The following is a 22,797-nucleotide window of genomic DNA, read 5'->3' as shown; positions in this document are numbered from 1 at the left end:
AGCCTATAAAACGTTATAGGCCTGCATGTAAGTGTAGCCTACATAAGAATATACTAATGACAGCCAAGTGTTATCCTACATTAAGACTGTCGATTTAAACATCTTTAAAGGAACTGCAATACTGCCTCGTGTAGGATGAGAACGAGAATGCAACCTATAATCCTACTGTACACTAACGCTCATCCTCCTCCAGTCAAATGATGCATCTGTAACCACGTTTCCATCCACAGTTTAAGTAAAGTCATACTGTATATAAAAAAAGGACAGCTGTGATGATGGTCAAATTGTATAATTGCAGACATAATTTGTTCTTTCGTCATGGTGGGATGTTTTTGGGTTGGTAAAGTGTATTATGTAAGAAATGGTGGTGGAAACGCCTTTTATATCTAAATATTGATATTTAGATATCATCAAGCTCGAGACCCTGGGTCTCGAACCCGCCCTGTGCAACTGGGTACTGGACTTCCTGACGGGCCGCCCCCAGGTGGTGAGGATAGGTAACAACATCTCAACCCCGCTGATCCTCAACACTGGGGCCCCACAAGGGTGCATTCTGAGCCCTCTCCTGTACTCCCTATTCATCTGTAACGGCTTTCGTCGGAAGAAGAAGAGGAGTCATTGGACCAAAATGCAGCAGGGTACGTGTTCATCTTTATTAGCTTAACTGACTGAACACTGAATACAAAATAACAAAAAGAATAGCCGAAACAGTTCTGTAAGGTGCAACCAACACTAAACAGAAAATAACCACCCACAACTAACAGTGGGAAAACAGGCTACCTAAGTATGGTTCTCAATCAGAGACATCAATAGACAGCTGCCTCTGATTGAGAACCACATCCGGCCAAACAAGTAAGAAATCCAAAACATAGAAAATGAACATAGAATGCCCCCCTAGTCACACCCTGGCCTAACCAAAATAGAGAATAAAAGCCTCTCTATGGCCAGGACGTGACATCACCCAAGACTGCGTGGCCATGCACGCCTCCAACTCAACCATCAAGTTTGCGTACGACACTACAGTGGTAGGCTTGATTACCAACAACGACCAGACGGCCTTCAGGGAGGAGGTGAGGGCCCTCGGAGTGTGGTGTCAGGAAAATAACCTCACACTCAACATCAACAAAACAAAGGAGATGATTGTGGACTTCAGGAAACAGCAGAGGGAGCACCCCCTATCTGATCGACGGGACAGTAGTGGAGAGGTTAGTAAGTTTTAAATTCCTCGGCGTACACATCACGGACAAACTGAATTGGTCTACCCACACAGACAGCGTTGTGAAGAAGGCGCAGCAGCGCGTCTTCAACCTCAGGAAGCTGAAGAAATTTGGCTTGTCACCAAAAGCACACAAACTTCTATAGATGCACAATCGAGAGCATCCTGTCGGGCTGTATCACCGCCTGGTACGGCAACTGCTCCGCCCACAACCGGCTCTCCAGAGGGTAGTGAGGTCTGCATAACGCATCACGGGGGCAAACTACCTGCCCTCCAGGACACCTACACCACCCGATGTCACAGGAAGGCCATAAAGATCATCAAGGACAACAACCACCCGAGCCACTGCCTGTTCACCCCGCTATCATCCAGAAGGCGAGGTCAGTACAGGTGCATCAAAGCAGGGACCGAGAAACTGAAAAACAGCTTCTATCTCAAGGCCATCAGACTGTTAAACAGCCACCACTAACATTGAGTGGCTGCTGCCAACATATTGACTCAACTCCAGCTCACTTTAATGATGTAAATTGATGTAAAACAATGTATCACTAGCCACTTTAAGCAATGCCACTTAATATAATGTTTACATACCCTACATTACTCACCTCATATGTATATGTATATACTGTACTCAATATCATCTACTGCATCTTGCCATCTTTATGTAATACATGTATCACTAGCCACTTTAAACTATGCCACTTTTATGTTTACATACCCTACATTACTCATCTCATATGTATGTACTGTATTCGATACCATCTACTGCATCTTGCCTATGCCGTTCTGTACCATCATTCATTCATATATATTTATGTACATATTCTTTATCCCTTTACACTTGTGTGTATAAAGTAGTAGTTGTGGAATTGTTAGGTTAGATTACTCGTTGGTTATTACTGCATTGTCGGAACTAGAAGCACAAGCATTTCGCTACACTCACATTAACATCTGCTAACCATGTGTATGTGACAAATACAATTTGATTTGATTTAACTATCATATCGAAGGAAACTTGGAGTCACGCAACAATATGGTGTGTGGTCCTCCCACTACGACTCGGGAAACCATGCAGTTTATAAGGCTACAGATGAAATAAGTTATGATGAGCATCACAGGCGAGTGAAAGTGCACAATATTGAGTGTGATGCTCCTTTCCAATAAATATTGAGGATCTTCTGGTGACTTGATGATTGATGCTTGACCGCCATTTGGCAAAAACAAATATTATCGCTCTTATCCATAATCTAATTCTGTAGACTACCTACGCAATAAATTTGAAAGTGTTACATTTAACACTGTCAGTGAGTACATATGGTCCCACTCTACACAGAGGAAAAAGTACAACGTGTTACATTTTCTAGTGTTGATTTAACACGAGTGCAAAAAGTTAACCCTGCACTACACTGGCCAGTGTTGATCAAATTGAACGCTAAGGTAATCAACACTGTGTTATAGTGATATTCACTAGTGTTGATCTTGGGTGACTCCTATTAGAGTACAAATGTGTTGACTCTATTCTGTGTTTAATTTATTTACTCTCTTGTAAATCATATTTTGTTAAAGCGCTTGGAATTTCACACACTCAAGCAAAGAGGTTTCAACATTCAAATATGTTTTATGACCAAAACATACATCTCAGCCCTGGCTTAAACTATTATCAAGTGACAGTAGAATGTAGTCAAACAAATCCCTTGCTCCATATGACATGAGCAAATCAATACGTTTGTTGGAAAATGCTGACATTTACATTAAAAACAAATGTTTCTCACAACCTAACTATAAGTAACAGGCCTGGCTTAAACTTATCATGTGACAGTATGGGACAATATAGTCAAAAAAATCCCTTGCTCCATATGACATGAGCGAATCAAAAAGTTTGTGGTCATGTTAAATACCTTGCTTCAAAACAACTTTAAATGCATGCAAATTATCATAAGAACGAGCTGACCCAACCAAAAAAAACATTTATCTTTCGGAACAATAGCCTTAATTTTGTAAAATACTGCCATTTCAATGACTATTTCACCACATATGACCAAATCAAGACGATATTCTGTAGCATGGGGCTTTATCCATTTACCTGACAAAACATTTGTGTGCACTGAGACATTCAACTTGGCAGCAATCTCATTGCTTTCTTTCAGGTCATTGAGCCTTGACATCTTTCTGGACCTATAGCTAGTCTATCCTGGCTGAACGCTTCCCAATTATATGCCATGTCATTTTGGTATTACTTGGCTACATTCTTAAAACCATTCAGTTTCTTTTTTAAAGAAATTATGTTTTGCCTCGAAGCGCATACACCACAAGTGAAGAATGGGCCCAATATTCCTTATACAACGAAGATAATGTGTCATGAAGTGGTGTTTCGGTAACAGATTTCTATCAGGAAACAAATACTTGAAAAGGCCGATGATGTTCAGCAATTAAGTGCTTCAGATAGATTTTTTAATTTTATTTAGCTTTAACTAGGCAAGTCAGTTAAGAACAAATTCTTATTTTCAATGACGGCCTAGGAACAGTGGGTTAACTGCCTTGTTCAGGGGCAGAACGACAGAGTTTTACCTTGTCAGCTCAGGGATTCGATCTTCCTTTCGGTTAGTAGTCCAACGCTCTAACCACTAGGCTACCTGCCGCCCCAGATAGTAATGCCCTCTGTTAGTATAGGAGAAAACACAATATTTACAATTTGTAGTAGTAACAGAAGCAGCTGCCAGTATTTATCATCTTTCTGTATCAGATCACCAAATATCAATATCAAATTACGAAGACACCAGACTGAATAGCATATAGATCCAAATCATTGCTCCCATCATCCAATTTGAGTGCAGGTGGACGATTCCTCTTCTCTGTGTGGCCATAGTTAAATGATACCGTACACATCTTTAGCAGTCACAAAGTTGGCTTGTATATGGTGTAACAAGCTTTACCTCATTGTGCAACTCCTTCTAAAATGTCATGCATTATATCAACAAAAATTGCCTGTAGTATTGAAGTACTGCAGAGTTCAATAAGCAAGCATGCTTCACACCGTACATATGAGGTAGTGTTGGGTTTGACTGAGTAGTTTGACAATGGTCTGAGTTCATGTGTTTTGTTTGTAAAGTCAGTCTTTGGTAATCCTCAGAACACTGTTTGAAAATCCACTTTCTCATTGAGGCAAAAACGGCAACAATAACGAGCACTAAATGATTCCACACAACCAAACAGGCAATGTATACCAAGATTATCTCCAGTTACTTGGACATTACTGCCATGTATACGACCACTGAAGAAGGGAACTTACTATTGGCTCATGAATGGATTGAAATCCATAAGTTAAGGTCCTGTGTATGGAATAGTGCACATAAGTGAATATTTACCAAAATTGAATTAAACTTTGGGGTAACATTTCTGAAAGTAAAGTATATACCTCCCAAATTGTGAATACCCTTTTTTGATCGCAATGGATTAGCAGTCTCAAAGTCATCAAAATAGTTGAATTTGCAATGCATTTTTCTCATTATAAAAGAGAGGATATCTCTTATATATATTTTAGGCCATCTTCCAAATCAAAGTAAACTCCATATTTAAAATTGTGCCCAAGTTAATTTCTACAAAATTGACTGCAATGTCTCGAGAATTGGAACTAAAGAAAATGTATCAGTTATGACTGTTTGATCATAAGTTCCAGTAGTGTTCTTTCTTATACTGTCAAATCTAACAGTAGAAAGGATGTGAAAGGATTTTCAATATCCTGAAAAGAATGTTGGATGTTTCTGATAGTTTGTCTCTTTTGAAGATATACATAAGCTGTCGCTTTAGCTTGACCCTGTATCTCCTGAACTAGTCCTTCCATGGAAGATACAAAACTATTTACAGTTGTCTGACCTGCAGACTGCAGTTGTGCAATTGCAGACACACACATATCAAGTGTGTTCTTGTTAGATATTGGTACAATCTGGTTGCAACTAGAATTTGAAGGAAAATCCCCATATCAACGGCTATATTAGCATCCAAGTTAGCGTTTAACAAAATTTGACAGTCTCCGGAATTGTGCCCTGTTCAAATGCTTCCTAAAGCCTGAAAATTTACCAAATACACGACAACAATCTGCTTGACCACATTTAATTTAAGAGTTCTACCAGGGCACATTCCATGCATCAACTTGAGATGCCTCACGAGGAAGTTGGTACTTCCATGAATAGCATGGCAAACAAAACATAACTTAATCAGCATTAGTGCAGGAGTCAAACTCTGAGCTCACAACCCTTGGAGTCTCCTTAACCTTCCTAATGTCTATGTACACAGTTGTCTGTTTATAAAGGTGTACATGTTGCGCAGCATTGTATTGTAATCAGTACCAAAAACAAAGTGAGTCTTGAAAAGCTCATCGAAGGCCCCAAGAGTGCTCGTTGACATAAAAGGCTCGCTTGTCCAGGATGATGAAGTAAGAATGGATGCTGCTCTTCCTGGTCCCGACTGCAAGAATATATGGTTGGCGGCTCTGGTCAATCGTATCAAGGTGCTCCTGGATACTGGTTCCTGCCTGAAGACGATATGAACTAATGATGGTGTTAGTTTTTAACGGCTACAGCACTGTCCAAGAATAAGAATGCCAATACAAACCTTTTAGAATATCACAAGATGCGGATCAGCTTGGGATTCAGACATCTTGGCTGGTCTTTTGCGGCTTTGTGATGGAGGGGAATCAAATGGAGCAGGAGAAGGATGGAGGAAAGGTCACCGTCCCATCCTAAACAAAGAGATCCTAATTAAAATGGTAAATTCCATCATCAGTGACATTAACATTTCCGAGTCATTTGAAATATAAATGATAAATGATGATCATCTAACCGTCAGCATTCGTGTCAGTTCCCTCATCAACTGCAGATTCTGCCATCTGGATCAGCTCCTGAAGTTCAGCTCCCTGAGTGGCCTTGCTTAGGGTCTTGCTTAGCATGAGGATCTTTTGCTTGCATGGAGTTGGCCACCTCTGCAAAAACCCGGCTGATGTTCCCTCTCCAAACAGCAGCACAAAATCCTGTTCAATCTGAAACAAATAAGACAAAGACAAACACAGTTTGAGTAAATCACCAGCCTTCAACTCACTCAGCAGTTGGGCCTCCAGAGTATAATTGAGTGGGCAGTTTCTTGAAGTTGAAGCCAAATTCTATACCAGGAGGTACCCTTCTCCACTATTAGGGTCGTAATAATGTTCCTTAAGAAAATGAACATGGTTACTAATCTTGAAATAAAAACCAAATAACCAAGTCCCATTTGCTCCGATACCATACCAGACGAATTAAACGCAGATGCCCTTTATCAGTCGTAATGTATACTTACATATCCATTTGCAGTGTAGGGATCTTTCATGTTATGGGAACAAGGAGAGGATTCCTTGTGCAAACGTTTCTCACACTGAGCGGTGGTGATGTCCTGACAAGGATATAATTATAAAATTGCATATAAACATTTAGGCCTACATTTAAGTGTATGCGTATGACCATTTGAAATGACCTATACAATACGATTATTAGCCAATAGCAGTGTGTTTGTGCAAGGCTTAATGATTCATTCTTAATCTTCATTTTCAAGTTGTTGGCTGTAGGCTACGTCCCTTTTCAACACACTAAGACAATACATGTAAATCTACATTTCAAAGAGTGTGAAAAACGTGTACCATTCGAACACTTGCCGCCACAATTTGCAACAATTATGTGGACTAGGCAATTTACACAGAGAGCAATTTGATCAGTCAGTCAAATACACGTGATAGTTGTTTTGATGATCAGAACGTGTGGTTGGAAGAACTTGTGCCTGGATAAAATCAGTGAGGTTAGCATAGGGCTAACCTCACTGTGTGCCATGTTGTCTGATGGGACCAGCTACAATTTAGCGTTTCGTCACAATTTTAATTGGGTGATACATATTTTGTATCAGGGGATCAGTTTAAATTTAAGCGGTTGCTTATGTTTGCAAGTATTGACCCTCCATGTTGAAAGTGTGTTTATCTGTGTGTATGTACCTGAGGGAGTGTATGTCTGTGTAATCTGTATCACCTGTCTCTTCCAGGAGGAGGAGGGTCCAGAGGTGCTGCTGGTGAAGGAGGAGGGTCTGGGGAACCCTGAGGGGACCATGGTCATGGAGGACAACCAGACTACACCTCCTCCTGAACCCACAGAGGAACCAGCTGAGCAGCACAAGACCACACACAGTCTCACTGAGGTGAGCCCACAGTGAGGCCCTGTCCACAAAGTAGGAGTGCTGATCTAAGATCAGTTTGGTCATCAAAATGAATAAGACTATATAGACAGGTGCGGGACCTGATCCTCAATCAGCACTTCTACTCTGAGATAGTTTGTGGATACATGTCCAGGTCTTGATTAATTTGGTCTTAAGATTTGGACCATGCCTTTCAATTATCAAACCATGAATTAAAAAGTGTCAAGTAATCAAATCAACTAACATGTTTGCATAATACTCATAGCAATCCCTCATTGCCCAATCAGGAGATGCTCCATAGCAGAGTGCTCATATCAGATTTCTTGATCCAACATCTTCTCACTCTGTATCTCTTACAGTCAGTAGACATGGAGGATGGGAAGATTGATCTGCTGGTAGTCAAAGAGGAGACAATAGAAGATGGACCAGAGAGCATTGACCTGCTGAGTGGACTAAAGATGGGGGAGCAAGGTAAGAGAGAACTACATATAGCCTCCATACAGTAATAGATCTCAATGGGAATAGTGATGCACTTGGCTATTGTTTTTTCTCCATTCATGAAATGAATACACCTTATGTTTATTCACAAAAACACGTATTATAATGTATGAACTTGACCAGGTAATTGACAAACTCCATATATAGAATTTTCTCTGCCATTTTTATGAATTAGATTTTGTAACCTCTTCCTGCAGGTGGTTGGCAGGAGGCTAACAGAGGAGACTGGGCAACCATCTTGGATTCCCAGACTGGTATAGCCAAGAGCCCAGGGGACGCCATCACCGAGCAGGCCAGGACCAGAGGCGACATAGTGGATGTTAGTGGATGGGACAATGTACTTAACTCTGGGCTGGGGAACAACACTGTTAACCACAACCAGACAGTGGAACACAAAACAACATCTGAATTTAGTCTCCAAGGCAACAGACTGGCTGAGACCAGGGCGAGGCGTAGATTTGGTCTGTGGGGACGGAGAGGTGTCTGTATGAGAACAGACTCGGCTAGGGATGCTCTGTCCTGCTCCTATAGTTGTGATTCAGAGAGACTGATGGCGCCTCAGGTTAACCCCCTAACAGGTGCTGCCTTCAGTCTGCCTTCTGTAGGATCTATCAACTGGAACATGGACCCTGAGAAAACACAGACACTCCCTGGCCTTCGTCCTCCTCACACTCTCCTTATGTTAAACCAGACCTCAGACAATGCCAGTGCCTCAACAGCAAATGGCTACACAAGCCCATTGACAAATGACAGTAGTAGTAACGCTATCAATAGATCTGGTAGCAAAGAGAAGCGCTTCCTGTGTTCGTTCTGTGGGAAAGCCTTTCGTTTCTCTAAACAGGTGGAGATCCACCAGAGGATGCACACGGGAGAGAAACCGTTCGGCTGCCACCTGTGCCGGACCAGTTTTTCACACTTGTCCAGCCTGAAGAGGCACCAGAGAGTTCACACAGGGGAGAAACTTTTCAGCTGCCTCCTGTGCAGGGACAGTTTTTCACACTCCTCCAGCCTGAAGAGGCACCAGAGGGTCCACACAGGGGAGAAGCCTTACACCTGCTCTCAGTGTGAAAAGAGGTTCTCCCACCAGCACCATCTCAAGATGCACCTGAAGGTCCACACGGGAGAGGCCATTCACCCGTTCGCACTGCGGGAAGAGGTTCTTAGAGAGGAGCTACCTGACAATACACCAGCAGAAAATGCACACGCCCCATGACTAGTGTTTGTAGTTAACTTTGCTGGTTTTGGATGTCGTCGGGAATTGGATGAGGTGAACTGAGGAAAGAAGGAGTATGATGAGGCAGATGAGAGATGGTGGTTCGTAATGATGGTGTAAAAATGATTCTCCGATGGAAAGTGACAACCTTGTCCTGTTTGATGCTGGTGTTTTATAAGAAAATGATAGTGCCTTAATGAATGTTTTCTTGACTTTAAGTAGTGACGATGTTGAACCTTTTTCAAAGCATTCTAAAAAATAATTTTATCAAAGCAAACCTTTTTCAAAGCGTTCTAAAATAAATTTATCAAAGCGAGGATACCAGATTCACAGAAAAGTGTTACCATAGAGAGAAAAGTTATTCTACAATACTTGTCACATATATTTTTGTGCAATAAAAGTACTGACCAGTTTGTTGAATTTAATTAGGAAATTGAATCTGTGCTGACTGACTTGGTTATTTTTATCATTGCAGGGACTGAGTTTCCCTTATTTCAGTCAATCCAAAACGTTCTTATTTCTTGAATCAACACATGGATTAAAAAATCAAATAAACTCCAATGGTCCATATTGTTAGATACTTGAATCACATTGTTAGAAATGGGCTTGCTTGTTGTTAACATTTTATAATGTCATGTTTCTGTGTGTACAGCAGAGTTTTATATAAACCATTATGCTTTTCTGTTCAATATGTCTTTTACAGTCTGCAGCCCATGAAGACCTACTGATATCTGATGTTGCTGGTGGGAGAGACTGGACCTCTGAAGCGGCTGGTCACAAACCCTGGCACCAAATCGGACCCAAGCGCGAGAGACAGACTCCACCACACAGAACACAACCAGTGGACAGGTGGACTGAACCACCTCAGTCCTGGTGGTCATCAGAGAGACAGAGGCTCTAGTCAGAGATCCAGTCTGCAGCCCAGACCCTTCTCTTCATAGTCTCAGTGCAGGAATGAAGCAAGGCCTGGGGCTGATAGAGATAGACCTTCCTATTCCTATGATGCAAACACCACAGTATCCATGATGAACAGAGCAGGTCACCCTGCGCTTCAGCCTTCAAGAGACTACCACCCTCCTGGTGGTAGTCTTTCAGGAAGAGCCTTCTTCTTCAGGATCTCATCCAATGCCTAGCAAATTGGATAATAGGGTCTGTGTTGGTAGCTCTTGTGGGCATTCACCGCGAGGTACCTAGCCTTTAACACAGCACACAATCCCAACAACACCAAACAATGGCTAGAGGTTAAGGAGGGAGCTCAAAGGTGGCTCCTGCTTCTACCTCCTCTGGTGTCATTGGGTCACAACATGAGAGGCCGAGCAGTAGGACAGACACCGACAAGCCATATGACGTGTGGGAAGCGCTTTACTGAGGCGAACTGTGAAGCAGCATCAGACTGTTCACACCATGGACGCCCATCAAGACCAAACTGTTACATGAGCTTCTCCTTCCTGAGTAGCCTTAACAGACATATGGAAGAAATCGTAGCAGTGTGACTTGAGATGTACACATGGGTTATCTGGGAACCATTCCCCATATATTCCCATACGCATCGGAGTCCCGTCATTCCAGGTTATTTCACAGCTTGTTTCTAGCATAAGGCATTGCAGCCAAAGTGCTGTTATACTGTAGATCACCTTATCTAATCGGATCAGTTTAATTTTCTTTCAAATCATAAAAGCCTGTGCTTTTTGCAATTTTCTTTAATAAAACGTAAGTTGGTTTGACATACAATTAGGCTATAGGCGGCTATGTCCATTGATTTGTCGATCAATTCCCCCACCCACCATGCAATCTTTAGGACCAAGTCTCTAATTGACGGGGTATGAGAGGCTATTAAAATGAAGACTGTTTAAATGAATTATGCCTACTCAAATTTGTCTACTTTCAGCACCATGTGCTGTTAATTTCCAATTGATTGTGCCTTTGCTACTGCTTCACGTTTCAGCACCACAATGTAAGTCACTTGAATTGGGCTTATTGTGAGGTCAGTAACTTTGATAAATACATAATTGGCAAGACTTTAATTTTTTTTTAAACACTTATAGTAGTAGCAAACTATAAAAGTTGAGCTCCAGTCCTCCTCATCTTCGCCCTCTCCTCAATTGAAATTGCGCACCCAGCGTTGAATCAGAAATGGCACTGGGCATACCAATATACACTGCTCAAAAAAATAAAGGGAACACTAAAATAACAGATCCTAGATCTGAATGAATGAAATATTCTTATTAAATACTTTTTTCTTTACATAGTTGAATGTGCTGACAACAAAATCACACAAATATTATCAATGGCAATCAAATGTATCAACCCATGGAGGTCTGGATTTGGAGTCACACTCAAAATTAAAGTGGAAAACCACACTACAGGCTGATCCAACGTTGATGTAATGTCCTTAAAATAAGTCCAAATGAGGCTCAGTAGTGTGTGTGGCTTCCACGTGCCTGTATGACCTCCCTACAACGCCTGGGCATGCTCCTGATGAGGTGGCGGACCTGACCTGGACTAAAGCATCCGCCAACTCCTGGACAGTCTGTGGTGCAACGTGACGTTGGTGGATGGAGCGAGACATGATGTCCCAGATGTGCTCAATTGGATTCAGGTCTGGGGAACGGGCGGGCCAGTCCATAGCATCAATGCCTTCCTCTTGCAGGAACTGCTTACACACTCCAGCCACATGAGGTCTAGCATTGTCTTGCATTAGGAGAAACCCAGGGCCAACTGCACCAGTGGGTCTGAGGATCTCATCTCGGTACCTAATGGCAGTCAGGCTACCTCTGGCGAGCACATGGAGGGCTGTGCGGCCCCCCCAAAGAAATGCCACCCCACACCATGACTGACCCACCGCCAAACCGGTCATGCTGGAGGATGTTGCTGGCAGCAGAACGTTCTCCACGGCGTCTCCAGACTATCACGTCTGTCACATGTGCTCAGTGTGAACCTGCTTTCATCTGTGAAGAGCACAGGGCGCCAGTGGTGAATTTGCCAATCTTCGTGTTCTCTGGCAAATGCCAAACGTCCTGCACGGTGTTGGGCTGTAAGCACAACCCCCACCTGTTGTTCGCCTTTTTAGAAAGAATTTTAGCAGCAATCAGGTCCCCAGAAAGGGATTGATCTATGGACACACTTGTTTTAGTTACTTGTTACTTGTTACAGATTCAATCCCCATGCCTGCACATTTTCCCTTGATCCTGTCAGCCCTAAGAAATCTGTTTTTACCAAATGTAGCGACAATTTGTCAGTCAACCAATCTCTAACAAAATGCAATTCCTTACTCAGGGTCTCCTCTATATAAACATTATCCTTCACTGATACCAGTATGGCTGAGTCATCAGCATAAAGCGAGAGTTTGCACTTTACTGTATCTGGCATATCATTAACGTATATTAGAAATAAGAGAGGCCCTAAAATGTATGCCTGCGGTACTCCACAGGATATTTATTTGGACTTTTGACAGAACATCACCAACATTACATACTTGTGTTCTGTTGGTTAGATAAGACCTAAACCAATTCACTTCTACACAATTTAGACCCATGGATTACAGTTTCATCAGAAGAACATCATGGTCCACAGTGTCAAAAGCTTTCTGCACGTCTAACATGACCATACCTGTATAGTTTCCCTTCTCACGTTCCTGCTTGATGTGGTCAAAAAGGTGGATGAGGCAAGTATCAATGTAATGAGCGGTTCTAAAGCCAGATTGGAGTTCATAAAGAAGTTTGTGCTCGAGAAGGTATCCCTCAAGTTGATTAAAAACGAATCTCTGAACAACTTCGGATAAGGTGCTGAGGCTTGACACAGGCCTGTAATTTCCTACATTTGTTTTTACTGCTCTTCTTGTGGAGTGGAAACACCCAGGCTGTTTTGAGATCATTGAGAAATGTACCACTACTAATAGAAAGGTTAACAATATGTGTTATCATTTTAGCAGTGACACAAGCACTATACTTTATGAATCATGCAGGAAGGTTATCCAAGCCCAGTTGCTTTGTTTGTGCTCATTAAGCATAGTAGATTGGAAACTTTGTCCTCTGTTACCATGCACAGTCCAAGCAAATAATTTGAGATAACTTTGCTGAGGTACAAGTTGTTAAGGAATGACTGGCCATAGTGTCCAGAGCAGGTCGGTAATTCTTAACTAGAGATGTGGCTATAGTGGTAAAAAATGTGTTAAAATAATTGTTCAACCTTTGCCTGGTCATGACATAAAACATGATCAATATCCAGGCCAATGTGCAGAATAATCCATGTTTCCCACATTTGCATTCTCATTTTATTCACAACGAGCCTGGGAGGAGAATGCAGAACCTTGCATTAACCTCAACACCAGGTAGGGAAGGAAGAGGTAATTGGAACAGAGGGAGAGCGAGGACATGCAATCTCAATGAATCTTTCCTCGATTCTGTAACGGCGTTCGTTCGTCGAAAGAGAGTCGGACTGAAATGCAGCGTGGTGGTTACTCATGTCTTTAATAAAGAATAGCGATAGCAGGTAGTAGGCTCCGGTAGATCCTGGCTGGCTGGCAGATCTGGAAGATTCTGGTTGACTGGCAGATCTGGAAGAGACTGGTTGACTGGCAGATCTGGAAGAATCTGGTTGACTGGCAGATCTAGAAGATCATGGCTGACTGGCGGATCTAGCTGCTCTATGCAGACTGACAGCTCTGGCTGCTCCATGAAGGCTGGCAGCACCTTGCAGACTGGCAGCACCTTGCAGACTGGCAGCTCTGGCTGCTGCATGCAGGCTGACAGCTCCTTGCAGACTGACAGCTCTGGCTGCTCCATGCAGGCTGACAGCTCCTTGCAGACTGGCAGCTCCTTACAGACTGGCAGCTCCTTACAGACTGGCAGCTCCTTGCAGACTGACAGCTCTTTGCAGACTGACAGCTCTGGCAGCTTCATGCAGACTGACAGCTCTGGCTGCTTCATACAGACTGACAGCTTTGGCTGCTCCATGCAGACTGGCAGCTCCTTGCAGACTGGCAGCTCCTTGCAGACTGGCAGCTCCTTGCAGACTGACAGCTCCTTGCAGACTGACAGCTCTGGCAGCTCTTTGCAGACTGACAGCTCTGGCTGCTCCATGCAGGCTGACAGCTCCATGCAGGCTGACAGCTCCTTGCAGACTGACAGCTCCTTGCAGACTGGCAGCTCCTTACAGACTGGCAGCTCCTTACAGACTGGCAGCTCCTTGCAGACTGGCAGCTCTTTGCAGACTGGCAGCTCTGGCTGCTTCATGCAGACTGACAGCTCTGGCTGCTTCATGCAGACTGACAGCTCTGGCTGCTTCATGCAGACTGACAGCTCTGGCTGCTTCATACAGACTGACAGCTCTGGCTGCTTCATACAGACTGACAGCTCTGGCTGCTCCATGCAGGCTGGCAGCACCTTGCAGACTGGCAGCTCCTTGCAGACTGGCAGCTCCTTGCAGACTGACAGCTCCTTGCAGACTGACATCTCTGGCTGCTCCATGCAGACTGACAGCTCCTTGCAGACTGACAGCTCCTTGCAGACTGGCAGCTCCTTGCAGACTGGCAGGTCCTTGCAGACTGACAGCTCTTTGCAGACTGGCATCTCTGGCTGCTTCTTACAGACTGACAGCTCTGGCTGCTTCATGCAGACTGACAGCTCAGGCTGCTCTGAACAGGCAGGAGGCTCCGGCAGCGCTGTAGAGGAGGAAGGCTCTAGAAGCGCTGAACAGGCGGGAGACTCCGGTAGCGCAGGAGAGGAGAAAGGTTCTGATAGCGCTGAACAGACAGGAGACTCCAGCAGCACTGTAGAGGAGGAAGGCTCTGATAGCACTGAACAAGCGGGAGGCTCCGGCAGCACAGGAGAGGCGAGGCGCACTGTAGGCCTGATGCGTGGTACTGGCACTGGTGGTACTGGGCCGAGGACATGCACAGGAAGCCTGGTGCGGGGAGCTGCTACCGGAGGACTGGTGTGTGGAGGTGGCTCTGGATAGACCGGACCGTGCAGGCGCACTGGAGCTCTTGAGCACCGAGCCTGCCCAACCTTACCTGGCTCGATGCCCACTAGCCCGGCCAATACGAAGGCGTTCTTCGTTTGTCGAAAGAGAGTCGGACCGAAATGCAGCGTGGTGGTTACTCATGTCTTTAATAAAGAATAGCGATACATGAAAATAACTTATAAATATACAAAACAACAAACGGAACGTGAAAACCTAATACAGCCTATCTGGTGAACACTACACAGAGACAGGAACAATCACCCACGAAATACACAGTGAAACCCAGGCTACCTAAATACGGTTCCCTATCAGAGACAACAAGAATCACCTGACTCTGATTGAGAACCGCCTCAGGCAGACAAGCCTAAACTAGACACACCCCTAATCAACCACAATCCCAATGCCTACAAAAACCCCAATACGACAACACAATAAACCCATGTCACACCCTGGCCTGAACAATTATATAACGAAAACACAAAATACAATGACCAAGGCGTGACAGATTCCTTGCATTCTATCTCCTCACCTCCTTTTCAACTGTATCAGAGTATGTAATTTGGGAGCAGTAATACTGACATTAACATTTTTATATTTGGCTGCCAATCTTCCCAGAAACATTTAACTGGGGGATGCTGTGCTCTTCTAACCTGCTCAGTTTTCCCAACTGTCTATACATATCAACACAATATTTAAATATTACAGTTCTAAAATAATTTAATTCAATTGATATTAAATGAATCTTTTTGGTTCAATGTTATTAAGCTAAAGCGGAAAGACTGACATAAATTCAACTGGTGCTTCTTTTTGTCTCCCGCAGGTTACACAGGGACTGGGAGAAGGGGAAACCTAAGGGAACTCTACTCGGACAAATCAAATGTATTTATATAGCCCTTCGTACATCAGCTGATATCTCAAAGTGCTGTACAGAAACCCAGCCTAAAACCCCAAACAGCAAGCAATGCAGGTGTTGAAGCACGTTGGCTAGGATAAACTCCCTAGAAAGGCCAAAACCTATGAAGAAACCTAGAGAGGAACCAGGCTATGAGGGGTGGCCAGTCCTCTTCTGGCTGCGGAGATTATAACAGAACATGGCCAAGATGTAGCATGTCCGGTGAACAGGTCAGGATTCCATAGCCGCAGGCAGAACAGTTGAAACTGGAGCAGCAGCACGGCCAGGTGGACTGGGGACAGCAATGAGACATCATGCCAGGTAGTCCTGAGGCATTGTCCTAAGGCTCAGGTTCTCCGAGAGAGAGAATTAGAGAGAGCATACTTAAATTCACACAGGACACCGGATAAGACAGGAGAAGTACTCCAGATATAACAAACTGACCCTAGCCCCCCGACACATAAACTACTGCAGCAAAAATACTGGAGGCTGAGACAGGAGGGGTCAGGAGACACTGTGGCCCCATCCGATGATATCCCCGGACAGGGCCAAACAGGAAGTATATAACCCCACCCACTTTGCCTAAGCACAGCCCCCACACCACTAGAGGGATATCTTCAACCACCAACTTACCATCCTGAGACAAGGCCAAGGAGAGCCCACAAAGATCTCCGCCACGGCACAACCCAAGGGGGGGGGGGGGCCAACTCAGACAGGAAGATCACATCAGTGACTCAATCCACTCAAGTGACGCATCACTCCTAGGGACAGCATGAAAGAGCACCAGTAAGCCAGTGACTCAGCCCATGTAATATGGTTAGAGGCAGAGAATCCCAGTGGAAAGAGGGGAACCGGTCAGGCAGAGGCAGCAAGGGTGGTTCGTTGCTCCAGAGCCTTTCTGTTCACCTTCACACTCCTGGGCCAGACTACACTCAATCATATTACCCACTGAAGAGATGAGTCTTCAGTAAAGACTTAAAGGTTGAGACCGAGTTTGCGTCTCTCACATGGGTAGGCAGACCATTCCATAAAAATGGAGCTCTATAGGAGAAAGCCCTGCCTCCAGCTGTTTGCTTAGAAATTCTAGGGACAATTAGGAGGCCTGCGACTTGTGACCGTAGCGTACGTGTAGGTATGTATGGCAGGACCAAATCAGAGAGACAGGTAGGTGCAAGCCCATGTAATGCTGTACAACCCCCATCCGGGATTCTGCAGCCCATTTTGCATGACTGTGGAAGGGTTATTTGATTGACAATCTCTCTCTCACACTACCATAATTCCAATTAAATAAGTAGTACAGGATATGAGGGGGTGTAATGGATGAAAACCAGTGTGGGGATGTGGACTACTTACTACAGGATGAAGATTCACTCATAGAAGGGGTCAGCAACCCAGTCCTCATTGTGGTAGTTCCGAGTCGCTTTTTTGATTGGACTTCTAACACTGCTCTGCAGAGACGATCAACAAAACATCCCCCCCAGAGAACCAGGAGCATGTGTGTGCTGTTCAGTAGCAGCTTCTGCCACCTCCTTTATGGTTCCTGTATAATTGCGTATTGGAGGCGTGGGACTTGGCGTGGTACTATTAACTGTCCCATCTGTTGACAAATGGTGACATTTTTTTCCTGCTCTTCCAATAACACGCCTCACTGCAGCAGGTCCAGGATGGGCAGACTGAGCCGATACGATACTCATCTTGCAGGATCTCGTTTCTGTTCTTAGAAATACTAAAACTAGCATTCCTGCAAGGTTATTTTGTTGAAATATAATTTAATCTCTGAGAAATTAAGCTAATTGATTTCAACCCAATTGGCCATTTTAATGTACAGGATTCGTTTAATTCAACAAATATAGTACCTAACATCCAATTTGGACAAAACTTTTTTCTAACAATGAGTTGGGTGCAATCAATTATCTGAATTTCTCAGAGATCACATTATATTTCAACAAAATAATGATTCCAGAATGCCTATCTGTTTCTAAATACAGAAACTATTTCAGAACAATCAGATGGTGGGTGTCATGGCTTGCAGAAATGACATGGAATGACCCGGAAGCAATATCTAAATGACATACGTCATATCATGTTGATTGACTATCTGTATTGATTATTATTACAGCTGTGGTAATTGGGTGACTGATAAGGGAATTATATGCTTAAAGGTAATGATTAAAATGTTCCACCCTGAAACCATATACTTGTATGAAATTTATAAGAATCATAAGTCTATAATCTGATGGTGTGTAGTTTTAGTCAGAATTAGAACAAGGACCGTTTGCTCCCTTTTAGTATGTAAGCAGGATGCAAGTGGGAAACAAATGATAAGAGGAGCTAGACAGACAAGTTGTACTACTTTGTTCCTTACATGACATTCTGTCTCCACCCGTGGAGAGGAGAAATTGTTAGGTTTGCAGAAGATTATGAAACATTGCAGATTAAAGAAACAATGTATCTGTTTAGTGGAAAAACACTGACTGTCTGAGCAAGGCGTAGCTTAAGATTTGAACTTGTTTGTGTGTGTGTTATAAAGACTGTGTTTGCATTTTTGATTTCAGAGCGTTCTCGTGAATAAACTGTACGAACCTTTTGCATAAACTGAGTCTTTGCCTAATTATTATTAAACGCATGGTCTTACAAACCTCGGGGATTGGCCAAGCTATTGATTGTTAGTTATTATCATTGTGATTGAAAGTTCTCCTGCCAGTAACACACTGGAAATATATTTTATTAAAGTATTGTGATGATTAAGTAAGCATTTGTATTGTGATGATTAAGTAAGCATTTCGTTGGACGATGTACACCATGTGTATCCCGAATATCCGATTAATAAAACTGTAATAATAACAATAACAACACAGGGTCATTGTTACGCATGCCTCTATGAAGAGGGAACGCAACACCCTGTTACAACTAAACTCTCCACGAAGTGAAAAAGGTATGGACTGTAGGTGCAAGTAAGAATGACAACAGGCAGAATGTGGTACCGTTTACAAGGACTTTATTCCTTTACACGGTAATATGGGGAAAAGGGGCTGGACGGAACCAAAGCAAAGAAAGTACATTTCAAAGCCCCCCTCCTATCTTACCTGCCTACCCACTACTTACCTAATTTAGCACCACCTGGTGCCCTAACCAAAATACAGGGGGTGGTCCGCCCAGGTCTTACCTAGTGTGCCTAGACAGCGAATATGCTACGGGTATATGTATGCCCGCAGGCCTCTTGCCTAAGCACTCCCTAGGTGCCTTCCCCTTCCCCCCTGGGAACAAATGAAACAGAATATTAAACAATTTTCACAAACAAACTAAGAAACAAAGGACATCAAATAAGCTCTATCTGAGCAACAAACTCACAAAACATACCAACTCTCAGCAATGACCTCCCAGCAAATCTCTCTAGCAAATCTACTTCCAGCAAAATTCTCTAGCAAAATCTCTGCAATGACCTCCCAGCAAATCTCTCTAGCAAAATCTCTGCAATGACCTCCCAGCAAATCTCTTCCTCCTGAACAGAACACTGACTTTTATATAGCTTCTGAAGGAATGGGTAATTGGAGACAGCTGTGTCTTGACGAGGGGGCGGGGTCAGCTCTTCAATTACATTTACATTTAAGTCATTTAGCAGACGCCATGGAGTCGACCAATCAGCTGCTTGAGGGATTTCAGGAAGCCATTTCCTGAAATAAACACATGCAAACATACAAACTACAACACATAAACTGGGGAACGTAACAGTCATATTCTATCTCTCTTCCCCCCTTCAACCAGTGCTCTTCTGGTTGGAGTAAATATTACAGGACCCGATGGGTAACAATGTAATGTACTGCATGTTCACAGAAAATTTATGATATATAAATGCATCCAGTAGCTAGCAGCAATTGTCAATTGGTTTTTGTGTTAAGTTAGCATTTCGTTGGATGATGTATCTACCAGCTCTCACAGTCTCACATCAGAAGACGCTCATCCATGTTTATCAAACGTCACATTTTTAAGTATTGAAGGTTAATGCCTTAACTCCACATTTTTAAAGTTAGTGTTAGGTTCAGGCATTAGACAGATGTTTAAACCCACCCGCCATCCCCGTCCACAACGCCCTAGCAAAATCAAAACCTACTTGAAGGTAACAGAACTCACCTGTAGCCCCTCGTGGCCGGTTTCCATGTCATCTCCCAACGTTCTCAAGCATGGATGGACGTTGAGTACTGACTTGTATCATGGGTGACCTGGCTGAGTGTATACAGTAGGCCTACTATGTGTATCCCGTACATATGACCAGTGGCGATTTTAACATGTAAATCTTGGTGGGTCAAAAAAAAAAAGTGGAATGCATGCCAGCAAAGCCACTACACAACACTAAACAATACATTAATTGCACTAGAACGGTGACAAACTGTGCCCTCAAACTGTTAGGACCTACAACAAACTTTGGTCATCAAAGTCTGGCATTCTCTGGATTTATGGTGGGAACTCAAGGGGTGGGGGGGGGGGGGGGGGACAGCCACTCCATTGAATAGCAGGCTGGTGTTAGTGGTTTCTTTGCAATGCTTGCTGTTAGCCACTGATTCCTTCCAAACAACTCATTGTTGAATTTGCGATTTCCAACTTGTGTAATCTATGTACAATGTAATCTTTATGTACAATTTCTCTTCATTATTTATCTTCATATGACAAGGAATAAAAAGGATTTGCCAGTAGATTGTCGACTTGATGACAACTGATGATGACTGCTGGCTAAGACTTTGAAAGTAAGATGATCAGTCCAATCAAATCTGCTGTAGATAGAATGATATCAAATCATGTTATAGCTGTGGTCAATGACCTTGAGCATTCTTGGATGGGCACTTCTAATATAACTCTATGGCAGAACTGAAGGGGCAACATTTTTAGAGCTCTAACCTTAGAATTGGGGATGACGTACTCTCATGAGTGACAGAAAACTGAGCCAATCAGGTGCAGCGCTCTGTATTTTCTGCTGGCTAACTCCACCACAGAAAGCTCTGAGCTAGGCTGAAACATTCATTTTGGAGCTGCCTTACTCAAGAAAGCAAAAAGGAGACCATGTTAGTATGAGGCTTTAATGAACTCAATTAGATTTTTTTAGTTTGCAAACTGATATGACACATGTTAATACCAAAATAACATACATATATATATTTTTTACCTAAAAGTGTGGTGCTCAAAACAGGTGTGGCTCTGCCCTGAATGACTGGTTGCCACTGCATATGACTAATAAAACTTGATTAAGTATAACACAGGGTCATATTCAGTGTTATTATGGTTGGAGTAAAGATTACAGGAGCTGATGGTAACAAATAATATAATGTAACATTAGTTCACGGAAAATCAACTATATATAAAATGCATCCAGTAGCTGGCAATTCTCATACTCTAGTCTGTTTACAAACCCCAAAAATAAGGACAACAGGAAATTTAAATTATTTTCAACAATGCACAGACATTAGAGTAGACCATTCAATTACAGGTTATATTATGATAACTTTCCCCAACAAGAGCAAAAAATGACATGGTTAGATTAATCTCACCGGGGCGCACGTGCATGCATGTTTTGAATCGGCTGAAAGTTGATTGCATTCGATTAGGAACCAGGCTGCCACACGGAGTGACCTAATTAAGCTAACATTTTTACATTTAGAATGAAAGTGTTTTTTAGGTATGATGTACACCGAACAAAAATATAAACACAACATGTAAAGTGTCGGTCCCATGTTTCATGAGCTGAAATAAATGATCCCAGAAATGTTCCATATGCACACAAAGATTATTTCTCTCACATTTTGTGCAGAAATGTGTTTACATCCCTCTTAGTGAGCATTTTAGCCTTTGTCAAGATGATCCATCCACCTGACAGATGTGACATATCAACAAGCTGATTAAACAGCATGATCATTACACAAGTGCACCTTGTGCAGGGGACAATAAAAGGCCACTAAAATGTGCAGCTTTGTCACAACACAATGCCACAGATGTCTCAAGTTGAGGGAGTGTGCAATTCATGATGGCTGCAGGAATGTCCACCAGAGCCGTTGCCAGAGAATCCAATGTTAATTTCTCTACAATGTCATTTGAACTGGTGAACTGTTACATCAAAATAATTGAAATTGTTGCATGTTGCGTTTATATTTGTTCAGTATAGTTTGTTGATTAAGAGGACATAAGTATGTTAAAAATTACCAACCAAGCATATCCAAAATGTTTATTGTTAATGAAATGATTGTAAAAATAATACAGGATATGAGTAAAGTAAGCAATTTATCATAGGAGTAATGGGGTACCCTACAGCTGAACTCTAATCAGGGGCGTGGTCACGATAAACCCTGCCTCGCTGTGTGTATCTTTGTGAATGCGGAATTGTTCTGCTGTAGCGCCAATAAGAATGAGAAGAAAATATGGGCAAAGACGACGAGGTGTCAATGGGAAGAAATAAGGGGCTTGCAAGGGAACGTACCCTTGCCGCATACAGACCATATTTAAGCAATACGGTGCGGTATATGGCCAATAAACCACAACAAACGGCTGTACTTACGCACAACGCAACGCGGAGTGCCACACACCCCGAGGTGCCTTATTGCTATTATAAACGGTTACCAACGTAATTAGAGCAGTAAAAAATAAATTATATCCATGGTATATCACGGCTTTCAGTTAATCAGCATTCAGGGCTCGAACTACCCAGTTGATAATGCAAATTAGAGCCCTGAATGTGTAATGTAATAAGCAACAACGTAATACAAATTACAGCGCGCATATCTTTAAATATAATACTAGTTTTCATTTAGCCACACCTTTTGA

At 42.9% G+C, this 22,797-nt stretch overlaps 1 protein-coding gene across 2 annotated transcripts in view; it reads left to right on the top strand.

The window, feature by feature from the left end:
- Window positions 1-22,797, top strand: part of LOC124001609 (oocyte zinc finger protein XlCOF7.2-like) — a 95,937-nt gene that overhangs the window by 12,975 nt on the left and 60,165 nt on the right. The gene's annotated exons all lie outside the window — the stretch shown is intronic.

This window comes from Oncorhynchus gorbuscha, linkage group LG17 (assembly GCF_021184085.1).
Source record: "Oncorhynchus gorbuscha isolate QuinsamMale2020 ecotype Even-year linkage group LG17, OgorEven_v1.0, whole genome shotgun sequence".
NCBI classification, from domain to species: domain Eukaryota; kingdom Metazoa; phylum Chordata; class Actinopteri; order Salmoniformes; family Salmonidae; genus Oncorhynchus; species Oncorhynchus gorbuscha.
Note: the sequence above shows the minus strand (reverse complement) of the source record. Positions and strands in the feature narration are given on the sequence as shown.